Genomic DNA, 14,972 nt, shown 5'->3' with positions numbered 1-14,972 from the left:
CTAGTACCTCTTTCAGTCTCTGAACACTTTTGTTGTGTATGGTGTGTATTTGATTTTTTTTTCTTGCTGTGTGCCACAATTTTGTAGACTAGATGAACTAGTTTTTTTTTTTAAATGATGCCTTGATCTTGCTAACAACTGTATTTGCAATGCATGGGGATATATGATGTTAAATCAAATTCAATGAAATGTAAGGTTTGTGTTAATAAGGAACCTAAACTTATCTCTTGCCTAGCAAAGAAAACAGAATATGGCAATTTTTAACTTATGAATGTATTTGAGGTTTAGCAATGAGTCTTGCTATTGAATACATATAAATCATGCATCTATCACATTTAAATAATTATTGTATTAGTATCAATTGAAGTAGTTTTGATTCAATGTATCATGTTTGATATTTTTTCATGTGTTTTTGTTTAATTAGAAAAATAAAAGGTAGAAAACATTGAATAGTAAATACAAATGTAAGGAAATCATAAAGCAACCATTTTTTTTCAATCACAAAATGTTATGAATGCTAAAAAGAAATATGAAAATTAGCATTCTAGGAGCTTTTTCTATTGAATTAGAGCCATAAGTGTGATTTATTTTTAGAAATTAGCATAATTAATTAATACAAAATGAAATATGTCAGAAATACTAACAATACAGCCTTGTTGATTACATCTCACACTACCATTACGATAACTTTCAAGGCGCTCCCAGAATCGACAGAAAATATTTCAAGAAGTTGGGGGGAGCCGGGGAGTTGCTTCAACCCCCAACCCGGCCCACAGAACTGCCGAAAAATCCTGGTTACGGTACTGGGATTATGCATTGACCTCTATGTGACATTGTTTTAAAGCTTAGGGAAACATTTGATTATATGCACAAGCTGTACCAGTATATGTGTTGCAACATTATGAGTACTACTTTACCACAAACATTGGTAAAGGTCAGAAATTATTTTTCCAAGTAACCTCTTCTTTTGTATGACGTAGTAGTTTTGGCCAAAGTCTTTATCATCAGTCACCATTCAATTTGCCAGACCTAATGAATATATTATCAACTTTCTTATTGTCCAAAGTCACTATAGTAAGGACCAATATCAATTCATAACTGAAAAAAATTAATCAACAAGCACGACTAGGATTCGAACCAATGGCCTATCATAAGTACATGTTAGAGCTCTGTTGCACTTGCACTTTGTGGTCTAATCTACACACAACACCACTCTTTATGTTGCAGTAAAAATCATGTCATCATTGACTGGTTAAATTACTAGTAAAATGTCACATTTGTTTTGCCTGCAACCTCAGTCTGATAATGTATCATTGGTAAACAGGATTATAAAAAGTGCCTTGACCCCTCCCACTCCTACTCATGTTGTGTTGATATGCATACATGGCATTCAATTGTACTAGCCATTTATGTACATATTCTGAAAAATTTCAACAGCAAGAAACTCTTGACCAGATGTAAATATTCAATAATGCAAGTGAAGAAAACAAATGTGGAATTTACATACAATTCTTTTGGAGGATGGTGATGTTGTGAGGTAATATGTATTCAAGGAAATAGTGTTTATGCAAAATCATTGACCTAAAGGCCAAAGAATATAGATTACTGTGATATTAATCAATTTGTGCATTTCAAAGTACTATGCGACACTGATGGTCATTATCATGAAAGGCCTACTTTTCATTGTGAGCGGGAGTACTTACTTCTCTCTCACTAGAGTAAGAGTAAGGCCCCATTCTAATTATACTTTCTGAAACTAGTTTACTGCAAATCGGTTCAAGAAACCAGTTTGGAAGATTGATTTGCGAGGATTTCCCTTTGATCAGCCGAAAGTGGTTTCCAAAACCACTTCACGTTAAGCGATCTTGTTGCTATGGGAACACTCTCAGTGGGACGACACGTTTTGCGCAAAATTTGAAACTGCAGCGTATGCATGCTACACCTGTTGTGTGGAGTAGTGCGCTCAAATTGTGCGAAGATCGCCTCCAGAAGAACAGTTGTGTCCTCATGCTAAAACCAGTTTAACGAGGCAAAGCGATCTCGAAAACTACATCACGAGGTGGTTTTCTAAACTGGTTTGAAAGATCGCTTTCAAGACCACTTCAGCCATTCTCATTACATGTTAAACTAGTTTTCAGTAAACTAGTTTTAGGACGGTAATGAGAACGGTGTCTAAGAGCCTTTAAAAGTAAGAACTGCAGGTGAAGCAATAGGCCTATGTTACTGTATGGTGGATCCCAGGTGCAGGGAAGCATACGGAATAATCAGTAAAATTACAAGTATGATCCGATTGTAAAGAATTGGGTCTCTTTTTAGGAATTGAAATGAAAATAAACTCACCTCCCTTCGAGAGCTTGAGTCCTCCAAATGTGAAAAAGGGGCTTCATATCACCATATCAAGTGCAGGCTAATGAGGTCACGCTCCAGTGATGACTGCAACACCTCAACAAAAATGTGTTGCAATTGAAGTGATCTCTCAAATAATATTTTAAAATTCCCACTTGGATATTCAGACGAGCAGTGGATGTATTTAAAAGAATGTGAGGCCTTATCGTGAATTTAGTCACCTCTCTTCTTGGTGTGTGCCCTTGTTGTGTACAAAGTCAATGGGAGAGGAAAGAAGTCGCCAGCGCTGGCGAAATAAACGGCAGTGAATGGACTGGTGATTTAAACCAGGATAATGCCGAATTTGAACTAAAAGCTGGTTCTCCTGATGGGGAAATCCAATGTGTAATAATCCAAAATTATTGAAGAGCTTCTTGCAAAGATGACCAGTAGAAATCCTAAATGTCCACACACTGTACAAGATGAAGTCTCTCTACTTAATAGTGTAGTGAGGTATGGCTACTCATGATCGGGTTTCTCCCATTCTTAATTGTAAATGGCTTGGTGCTTTTGAGGAAAACATCTATATTGTAGTAACATTAGCAAATGAAACAGATGTTTAACATTCCTTGGCTTTATAAAAGTAAATGAATGAATTTTTGGGCTGCACCTGAACAATAAGGTCTAAGATCAGTGGTTGCACTAAAGAATCAAGTTCAACAAAAGCATTGAATTGTGGATCACCTGTCCAGGACTTGATCAAAATAAACAAAATGGTGATCAAGCCATGTGTGTTCGGGGATTAGAAAATCAGAGCTTGTTGCTACACCAGAGGAAATGTAGTGTTTAAATGAGGTGTCATCATCACCTCAAACACAGTGAAATTTTTAAGTACACTATTGTCTCTGGATTTATTCTTAAAGGTAAATGCTAGTTTTGGTAAGGATATCAAATGAGTTCGTACAGAATCCAATGAAATGACCACCAAAGTGTCTGTTTGTATAAATAAACGAATGTGCCAAAGGATTCTGGAAGAAATTGTGTAATTGCTGAGAAATCAGCAAATAAGCACAGGATTCGGGTAGGGCGTCGGGCCCGACGCTCTAAGCAATAATTATACATTGTCCCACGTGCGCTTATCTGTGTTGGGGATCTTCGGTGTGAACATTTTTAGCGTAGATTTCAAGATTCACAAAGTTCAGTTAATGTAACTGTACCAGATCTAGATCCTGGATGATATACTGACAATTGAGCCTTGTTTTACAGACTTACTCATGAAATCAGTTTTTACTGCAACTACTGGAATTTCTCTTTAAAGAGGGACCACATGAAAAGGGCGCAGTTTGCTAACATGCATTTTTATGAAACGCACAAACTCATCCATTACACTCGTTTGTAATTTGAGAAAAGAACTTAACTGAAATGGTACTTGTGCAATTGTAAAAGCCGGTATTCAATTTGATCACAAATTGAAAGTAGTGAACACCTTTCTATTCCACACTATTCATTAAAAAGGGCCCATCAGATTGAGTGAAAATCAACACACCAACATGCAAGTAAATTTAGATGGAAATTGCTTTCAGAAAAAAAACTTTAATTTTGTAGATTTATGTTGTACCAATCTTTAATGGAGCTGTGAAATGGGGAAGGTAGTAATTTCCCATTTTTTTCATTGTCGATGTATAAGCATGTGAACATGATCCATCAATTTGTGATTTCATGCGTGGACAGCCCCCCCCCCCTTCAAAATCATTCCATGGCCCCTGGATCGTACAGTGGTGCTAAAAGTTAGTGAACCCTGGTAGAAAAGTATTAAACATATCTTAAAGAATTCAAAGTCTGCCATCTTTTAGATATTTAATTGTGAAGTCGTCAAGTGATTGAATATTACATTCAATATAGTTTGTTTCTCTGGGCTTGCCGGACATTGAAGTGTTGTTGTTTGCGTTCAACACTCAGCATTCAAGAGTGCATGTTCTGATGTGGTTCATTAACTTGTTAGCACCACTGTATATTTTTTTTCACTTTTGAATTAGTTTGATTTACCTTGAAAAATTGAAAGAATATATTTTGGATTACTGGAATATGATTAGCTATGTAAATTGTTAAATATTGTTCTTTGATTACCTTTCATGGATGTTGCCTGAATCTTGATTAATGCAACATTCTATTTTTAATCTTTACTGTTTGGATTTAAAAAAATCTTTCATGCCTAGACCGTGAAGGAAGTACCACTCACTGTATCTAGAAATGCACATGTAAAATATAGTTGTATATATTTTTTTGACAATATTTCAAAAAGAGAAATAAATATAGCGATAAATTAGATTATGAACCATCAGTATTATTAAAACCATTGCCACAGATTTCTAGATAGCTACATTACAATAGCCATGAAATAATATGATGCATTTTATGTATTGAAGTAGAAATAGGAAATGTAATTTGCATTGAAGTTGTTGCCATAGAAATATGTAATTGTGAATTATGTTATTGTGATACGTATAGAATGTTGTGCAATTATTGTTTTGTCGTGGGAAGGGAAAGATTTGTTGTTTATTGCAAATGATGTGTCGTTCAAGCTGATATTTTGTATATATTTTTTGTAATTTATTCAGGTTTGTGTGATAATGAAGTGTGTTATTGCAATGCATAGAATAACATGTACATTCTGAGAACATTCCGTTTGAAGTTTATAATACAGTGTATAGTCCTGCTCCAGTTAATTGATTTTCTTTCTAAATATTTTGAAAATTTACATGTATTCAACTTGTACTACATGAACATGATTACCTACATGAATATATAAGCATTTCAAAACTTGACGCAAGGCAAGTGGCTTATTGCATCAATTCTATTTTTCCTTGAAAATCCTCTTTATCCTTTCTTTCACTTTAATAATTTGCTAGCAAAATGTGATTTCTTTAGACATTCATTTTTTATAGATTATGTGTGGATGGATAACTAGTATACATCTGTTTTACTTTCAGTGAACAAAAAAATGTTAATTTTCCACGAGATTGCCCAGGTCCTGTCGGGCTTTCATAGCGCATCAGATTTCAACATTCATGTCAGGAGCTAGCTTGAAAAGCATGGGCCATGTGGGTGAATTACCAAGAATACTGTGGATATAAGAATGCGTCAAAAGCTTATTTCCAATTTTTTTCGCATAATGTAACTTAAAAAATGTATTTACATATTTCAATAGACATGTATGGACAGTGATATTTTTGCTTTCAAAGTTTTGTTTTGTTCAAAGACAGTTTCCAACCCGGGTGTGGGGGGATTTATGAAGAGTTTTGTCAGTGATTTTCACTGATAGATGTTATAAGCTACTGGAAATCCATGTATCTGATTGGCTAATAGCAAATTAGTCAGTGAAAATCAGCAATGAAACTCTTCATGAAATGATCCCTTTATGTTTGCCAACGATAAGTCAATTTTCATAAACTGTTGATTAAATACAAATCATGCAAATTGCAAGCAACAAGGGACCGTTTATGTTAATTCCAAAATGTTCTTGATCTGAATGAACCCTGTGAATGCAGCAGACAGTACTCACCTTGAGAGCCTCAATGAATGTTATACATTGTACTTCATCAGAGATAATAATGTGTATAAATTTCCAACATTGTAATGTCCTGTACCATGAAAATGTGACAAAATACACATTAAGTTGATATTAATGTCATTTCCAATGTCTGTGCTTGTGTAATTTTATAACTTTGAACATGGAAATACATGTGAAATAAAATTACTTGTAAAAAAAGGGTCATTTTCCTCTTTCATTTGTTTCATTTTATACTCCATCCCAGTGAATTATCATCACAAGTAATTCATGTATCATCACAAAGTTTAAAGTGTCTCTTTATTTAATTCAGTGTGAATGAGTGAATTAAAGAAGGGACACTGGAAAGTCACGACTTCATGGATGATACCAAACCATACAATTAAATATTACACAAATAGATCACTTTTTTATTTCATAAAACAAAACCATTTATTCAAATATCCCACTCTTGTTTACTAAATATTTATTGCTCTGGATAGGGTCAAATTTCACCAAAAATACAAAGTCAATCATGTGCAATAAAACAATATCACAAAATCAAGTCATCGTAAACCATGATAGAGAGAAAAAAACAAGCACTACATATATATGATGCATATGGCAAAATGGAAACATGAATATATCTAGAATAAGCCATGCAGGATTTGGTAGTATCAGCAGATAATCCTAATATTGTCTGAAAGTTCAACATTCTTGTAGAGCAAAAGAATTGAAAAGATCCTAAACTGGAAAGTACATGTATGTTGTTACTTATATTTAAACAATATATAAACATTGAATAGATCTCAATATAAATGAAAATTTGGAAATATGAAGAAAATGATAGGAATAAGTAGGTAAACATAACATATTAATAACAAAACAAACACGATCAGATTAATTGATAAACATAAATTCAGAGAAGCAAAATATACAGTCGACTATTAACTTAAACTTGGTTTTCTAACGTCACAATGATATCTTATAAATAATAATTGAAACCTATCAATTTTTCATAGTTTAGGAATCTCGCCTTCTATGTTTCCTTCAAAATGCATTATAGTTGTACATTTTCTTAGCTTTGTATTAAATCTCTTGCACCATCAAATATGCAGAAATTTAATACATTTTATGTTGTTTAGACAACATGGCGTGAAAAGGGCAAATATTGATTTAAAAAAAGAAAGAAAATGATAACTAGAACTGTGCCTTAAACAAATGGTCACACCTCTGCATATCTTCCCCAAAATTTGCAAATTCAAGTTACACTACGTGTTTGACCTCGCAACCCAATTTATAAACATAAACATTGAAGTGTCACATACCAGACCAAGGTATTGTACGGTTGAAAATATAGAATGTTTGCCTTTCTTTGCTTACGGTACACAAATTGCAACTTCTGTCATTCTTGCCAAAAATTTATTTGAAAAGTTAAATGGAATTTAAAAAATCTGTTGTTTGGCTGGGAGAGTGTTACTCAATAAAATGGACATTGGGAAAAGGCAAATCTCATTTTTGTGCTCAATATATGAATACTTTATAATAGAATTTTAAAATATAGAATGCTTGCCTTTGCTTTCGGTACACAAATTGCTAATGTCATTTTTCTTGCAAAAAATTATTAGAATACTGTAGTTAATGGAAAAAATCTGTTGTTTGGCTGGGAGAGTGTTACTCAATAAAATGTACATCAAGAAAAGGCAAATCCCATTTTTGGCGCAATATGTGTCAATACTTTTATAGCCTGCATTTTTCATGTCTGATGAACAATGGAACATTGTCTGAGGCTTGTAAGACATAGCAGAAAACAATGCATTATAAACTGGATTATGTTGGTATTTACTGAACAGGTGTATAAAAAAATGGGGATGAAGGATTAACTAACAAAAAATATTGCATCCTATTTCACAAAGTAGACAAACATATCCTATAAACCACCTTATGGAAACTTAATATTCCCACACCTACACACTCCGGACGGGGTCTAATCGACACACCTTCTTCACATGAAATTTACTCCCATCAAATAAAACTGACATACTTTATAATTGACATACTTTATAATTGACATACTTTATAACGGTTATAACTGACATATTTCACTCATAAAACCACCTGGCTACTGGGATTACAAGTTACAACCATCTTGCATTCTACATGGCTAGATCCAGAAGGGTGTTATAAGATTGTCATCAGTTATTCTGCTCGGCTAGATAGGGACTTGAACCATGAATCCAATAATATTCTAATACCACTGAGCCTGTGAAAAAAAAAAATCCATCCATATTTTATTGTTTGAAATAGACACCAGAAATGAAATGCTCCGAAAATCTGTTTTGCCCAATTGATCGAGGGCCCGGCAGCCACTGTGCAGTGCCAGGTCGATGAGGCTCTATCCCTTTAACTGTTGACGCCAAACAGGGTAGCAGCAACTCCCATCTTTTAACGTCTTTTGGTCTGACGCGGCCGGGGTTTGAACCCACGACCTCCAGGTTGTAAGACGGACGCTCTACCAACTGAGCCAGTATTAATGTCAATTCTTGAACTTTGTACAGGTGAATCTGTTCAACATACCATGCATAATTTGGTCTGAAAAAAATACATGTACATGTTTGTTAGCTTGGTTTATCAATTCAGACTGCAGTCTTGCATAATTTTAACCTCACTGAAGGCAAGGCATCAGTGTCTTATACTGACCATCACTGCAACTATAAGCTACCAGAATTCTTGCATCTGATTGGCTCAGAGCATATTTATCTGTGAAAATATCTACATGTATTTGTTCCATGAAAACTCTCCTGTGTACTATAAGGAAATCCATATTCCCAAAGCTTAACTTGCAGATCGAGTATTAATTTTCAAAACAGACTCATTGGGCTTGGACAAGCACATGCCAACACCTTCTACGCTATGTATAGACATTTAACACCTCTCCAGCCCTAGCCAACAACCAGTACAGAGTACAGACTATGCTCTATTAAGTTGCACCTGGGTTAACAAACATTCAGTAACTCTCGCACAATAATATCCCCACTGAAACATCAATAAATAATCGCTATATCTGTGACCTTTTGATACACAAAGGAGATCAAATGATTATAAATTCATCCAACGTACATAAAACATGTCAATTATCTTCTAAATTTGTCAACATGGGTCATACTCCCACCCCTCCTACTTCCAAAGATTTTGGGGTACATGTACTACAAGATGTAAACTTTTTTTTAACATTAAAGATGACCTACATGTCACTAATAACCAATGAATACCACAATACTAAAATCATCCCTCTCTGGTAATTAAAGGGAATGAAACCTTTGGAACAAGTAGGCTCGAGTACAAACAGAAAAATCAAATAATAAGAACAAAGAAAGTTTGAGAAAAATCGGACAAATAATGAGAAAGTTATGAGCATTTGAATAGTGCAATCACTAATGCTATGGAGATACGCCTATTGGCAATGCGAGAAAGATGTGTGATGTCACATGTGAACAACTTTCCCTTTGATAGACTATGAAATACCCTCAAAATGTCTCTTTTTGCTTTTTCTTATGGTGATACAAACTCTTTATCCATGATGTATTCTTTAAAAATCTGTATTACATGCCCTCCTATAGAAAGAACACATGATCTACTGATAGATGTGATAAAAGAGGCAATTTAAGTGAAATATATACTAAAGTAATTGGAACAGTTGTTCACAAGTGACATCACACATCTCTGCCACATTGCCGATTTGAGGATCTTCATAGCATTAGTGATCACAGTATTCAAATGCTCATAACTTTTTCATTATTTGTCCGATTTTTTTCAAACTTTTGTTGATCTGTTTCTTTGATTTTTCTATTTTCACACAAGCTATCTTGTTCCAAAAGTTTCATTCTCCTTTAAGAACAAACTGACAACACAAATATTTAAACTGTTTTCACCCCTATTTGTGTTTGTTTTCAACACTCATATTCACATTTATATCATAAGATACAAATTTTTGTCAAACCCACTTTCAAACTCTGCATTATTCTGAAATATATATTCAATTCCACTCTCAACATACTATATTTTTCACAATATAATATTCTTAGAATTCACACATAAAGCTATCAATCTCTGTCCAAACCTATACAACAAGTTTGTTGTTATCTGCTCTATACTGTACATAACTTGGTATTTCAATGTGGAATGTATATTGTATGGTACAGTTAACTGACCCGACAGCTTTACCTTTAGAACACAAACATACATGAAAACTGCATACTTGGAATATCCACCATATTTCGATCAATTATCAGCTGTTAAATCACTCTTTGAATAAAGAAAAAGATATGACCATAATCAAAGAGAGAGTCGATTCCTTCCAAATTCTATTGAAATTGACTTCCATTGTAGCAGAAACAGTTAAAATAATAGAAATACTAGTATGATGGGGAGAGGGACGCATCTTTTCAGCAAGTTCTTATATTCATCATGATTCAGCTAAATTCAAGAGTGAAATTCTATTGAAATTGACTTCCATTATAGCATAACCAGTTAAAATAATACAATGATGGGGAAAAGGACAAATCTTTTCAGCAAGTTCTTATGTTCATCAATATTCAGAGTTCTTAAATTCAAGAGTGAAATTTGCTTATTGGCTCCTCCAAGAAATAGGGTGAGGTTTCTCAAAAAAGAATAATTACAATTTAATTCCCTTTGTTTACGCTACAAAATAATCAGGAAAACTCAATGATTTAAACACCTATAATAAAAACATCCTGATGTTTGGACTGTACAGACCTTGGCACAAGAGGGCGTTTGAACAATTACAAGAGCTAAAGCATAAAGCTCCCATGTTAGGATTTATATACAAAATGTATCTAGACCGTCAGTAGTATCTTGCATATATTCAAATAATCACTTTTTAAAGATTGCTGAATATTGATTGAGGATATAAAATCCTGACAATGCAAAATACATATTTATAATGAACGTAACAATAATTTTCAGGTCCAGGGAATGTATTAAAATTCAATTCTTTTTTTTCTCTCCATCTTAATTCTACATTTAAGCAAACATACTGCAATTTAAGGAATACTAACTATCCATGTACTTGTTTTTTTTTCAAAAATGAAATACACACCAGAAAATGGCTCTCAACATTGCAAACAAAGAACATAAAACTTGAAAATCATGTACTTTTTTTTCTTTCATATTGAAATGAAATACTAGTACACACCAGAAAACAACTCTCACCATTGGAAACAGAGAATGTAGAAAACTGGAAAATTATTGAAATCTCTGAATTCATATGACTGATCCACAGATTGCTTTCAATAAAATGAAATAAAATCAGATAAAATGGAATATAAATAGATTCATGTTTTGCAATAGTCACAAAACTGCTCAGTAAAATATCATTTCAGTACAGCCTACTTTGTGACATGATAATTTCAAGTTGGTAAATTCAAAATATTGAAGAGGAAATAATAGACATGCAGCTTAAAGTAGAAATAACAAGATATACATGTATATGATAGATCACTTTTATATAATTTGCACACTGACTGCATTGACGCGAGCGGGGATGTACATGTACATCTAAATGTATGTAATTGCCTATTGAATTATAGCTACAATTGCTTGACCTATATACATAAAACATGTTAGTAATTCCCTCAAATCTGAAATAAAAGGGTTTTAGCATAAATGAACAATTGCCCCATATTGATGGAAATGGAAGCAGGGTTTTGCAGCATGGCTCGGCTGTAGAATTGATGAATACATGAAATATTAAATAGAAGATTAAACTGATAGCTTTCACCAATAAAGAGAGAGAGAGGGGGGGGGGGGGGGGAGAGAAAGAGATGAGTGGTGAAGACAGAAATGGTTATTGACAGATGAATATTTAGATGCATGGATGTATTTATATAATTGCATATATAGCATAAAGAGGAACAAGCAACATATGCATTTCAAGCTTTAAAAAATTCGAAATATTTTTTTGTGACCTCGGCAAGATACATAAAAAGAAGCATATTAAAAGGAAATGAGTATTTCAAATTTCAAGCAAATGTTCAAGTCCCCTATCCATGATCAATGACAGAATAGCATACAATGTTCATTTCATATTAAGGACAAAAAGATTATAAAACAACTACCACCCACTTTCCCTAATTCTCATAGCACCTTAAGCTACGGTATGCATATTAATTGAATTTCACGCGATCAGATTTTGCAGATTTTAATATGAATCCAAACTATTAAAGCAAAGAAGACTTTACCAGTATATACACCTTAATAGAAAGGCCTACAAAATAAGTGCTCATTCTACAAAGAGGTTTAGCAATATTTCCTTTCTGAGATTACCTGCAAAATGATTGTATGTACATGTAGAACTAAATGAATGTGTACATAAAACTTTGAGGAACCTTCAATTTGATGTGCTATCATGTCCAGAAATGGAGAAAAGTCCATTCTTAATCTTCCTACATGTATTACCTTCCTAATTTACATTCACCCACCATATGTATTGATAATTGTTCAATATACCATGCCTATTATAATTCAAGAGGACGTCCCCATTGCAGCCTTCACTTTGTAACAAATATTTGGAGGAATGTAGGTACATGTATGCGGTACTTTGACTATCAATGTTTGGGGAAAAACGTCATTCTTTCATTCCATAAATCTTTGAGGGCATTACATGTATAGCAATAATTACATGGAAGTGCATGAAACGCCTCTGAAACCATTCTAACAAGTGAGTTATCATTCTAATGCCGAAGCAAAGTACATGTAATATATTGAAGTCATATCAGTAGAAACGTTCAAACTTAAACTAAAACCCATCTGTTCAAATAATTCCCATACATGGACATTTCTTTTTCCCCTTTTTTTCAAGCATTTCACAAGCTCTTTAAGTGCAGCGCCGTAGAATACATGCACATAGTTTATGTGTTATGATATAAATCAGTATATTATTATCATTCATTATTATGTGTATTGATTGAATGTTTTTGGTGTGGATACATGTAATTTGAAAAACCATCCTTATCTTTAAACCAAAACCCTAGAAGAGAAGAAATCTTATTGGAAAGAGTAAAATGAGAGGAACAATTTAAAACAAGTTTCATCAGAATCGGTTATGAATTAAGTCATGGACATTTAAAAAGTCTTGTTGTACTTTCTATGGGGATCCTCAAACTGGCAAATGTGCTTAAAAATGGCTGATTTTGTGGACAACTCTCCATTAGTTTTGTACACAAATTTTCAGATTTTCTTCATTCTCTTTCAAATTACATCTTGCCTCCTTCTGAGCACAACATATGCCATGGAAAATTATAATTCACACCACATATGCCAAGGTCAGGCAGAGATAATGTGAAATATGTAAAAATAAAGGGGAAAATCTGAAAATTTGTGAACAAAACAAAAGGAGAGTTGTCCACAAATTCAGCCATTTTGAAGTACGTTTGCCAATTTGAGGATCCCCATAGAAAGTACAAGACTTTTTAAACGTCCATAACTTAATTCATAACCGATTTTGAGGAAACTAATTTTGAACTGTTCTTCTCATTTTCCTCTTACCAATATTAAGGATTGCTTCTCTTCTTGGGTTTTGGTTTCCATTGACAAACTTTCCTATTCTTTAATGAATGACTAGTAAAATGATAGATTAATAATTTCAAAATAGAAACTACATGTACATGCATCTTTTAAAGTGGACATGGAGTCGAGGAGAATGCAAAACAATCTAACTCTGAATAACTTTGTGATAGCTAAACTAAGATCATAAGTATTACCTTGTGGAAATCCCACTTCTCTCTAAAGGAAATCTTCTAAAGCTCAAATAAATTTCCTTCTTCAGTAGTACAGAGTGCATGCATGAAGTATGTAAATTGAAAATTGTTATAAACTTCTTAATAGATATGTACAAGAGCGTGTACAATTTAACTTTCAAAGACAGTCATGGTTTTTTCCCCTTCACACGCACTGTAATATAATTCCTCAAAAACATTCAAGGGGAAGTTCACCCTGAAGAAGTTTGTTGTAAAAAAAAGCAAAAAAGAATATTTAAAAATATTGGTGAGGGTTTGGGGGAAAATCTGTTAACTATCAAGAAATTTGTAGATTCTTTAATAAGTTTTGGATTTGTGATGTCATAAACGAGCAGCTGCCCCATATGTTATGTACAGTACTATAAAATGCATGAATTTCATTTTTCTAATGGTTCCTGATGACTTAATTTTTCTTTTCTTTTCATGATCTGGTGTGAAATGATTTGTCTATTGACATAGAGGTGTACAGTAAAGAAACATTTCAGATTTTGAGAGAAAATGACATTTAATTGATTCTCTGTAGGAATGCTACTCGCATATGACGTTACAAATCAAATAATTCAAATTCTAATAACTTTTTATTCTTTGACGGATTTTTCTTAAACCTTCAGCAATATTTTTTTAAATTTTTTCTGCTGTTTTTACAACAAACTCTTTGTCAGGGTAAACTTCCCCTTAAAATGAATTTCAGTGTAGAGCATATTACGATATACATGTATATAAAAGGGTTATTGATATCTTTACATTTTCATTTTTTCTTCCACTGTATTTGACAATTCATTTCCTTTGGTGAATACCAAAGGTAAATACATCTATTCCAATAGTCATTCTTGATGACACTCGAAATAAAAATATTCCAGAAAAAAAAGATGTCCTTACTATTTTGGATATGATCAGTAATATGCTGGTAGACTAGCTGGTACGCTCATACATGTATCACTTCAGTCAACGAACATGGCTTATAAACCCAATACATTACATTTCACAATTAACCGGACTCAAAAGCTACACTGTATGCTGTGTCTTAATACATACAGAAATATGATATACAGCTAAAATTAGAGTACCTACAGTTCTGTTCTAATATAAAACTGAACAAATAGAGAGTCATTTTAAGTGGAATTGCTATATTGTACAGGTAAATGTAGGAAAAGAAATGTGTGGAGAATTTTCAAGTTTGGTATAAGACTGAACTGAACTAAAAAAAATAGAGTAGTGAGTAGTAGAAGCAGATCTACATAATTGACATTTGCTGGACGAATCGGTCTGGTTAATTTGAAAGA

This window comes from Lytechinus variegatus, chromosome 10 (assembly GCF_018143015.1).
Source record: "Lytechinus variegatus isolate NC3 chromosome 10, Lvar_3.0, whole genome shotgun sequence".
NCBI lineage: Eukaryota > Metazoa > Echinodermata > Echinoidea > Temnopleuroida > Toxopneustidae > Lytechinus > Lytechinus variegatus.
The sequence above is the reverse complement of the archived record's forward strand: the minus strand, read 5'-3'. Positions refer to the sequence as shown.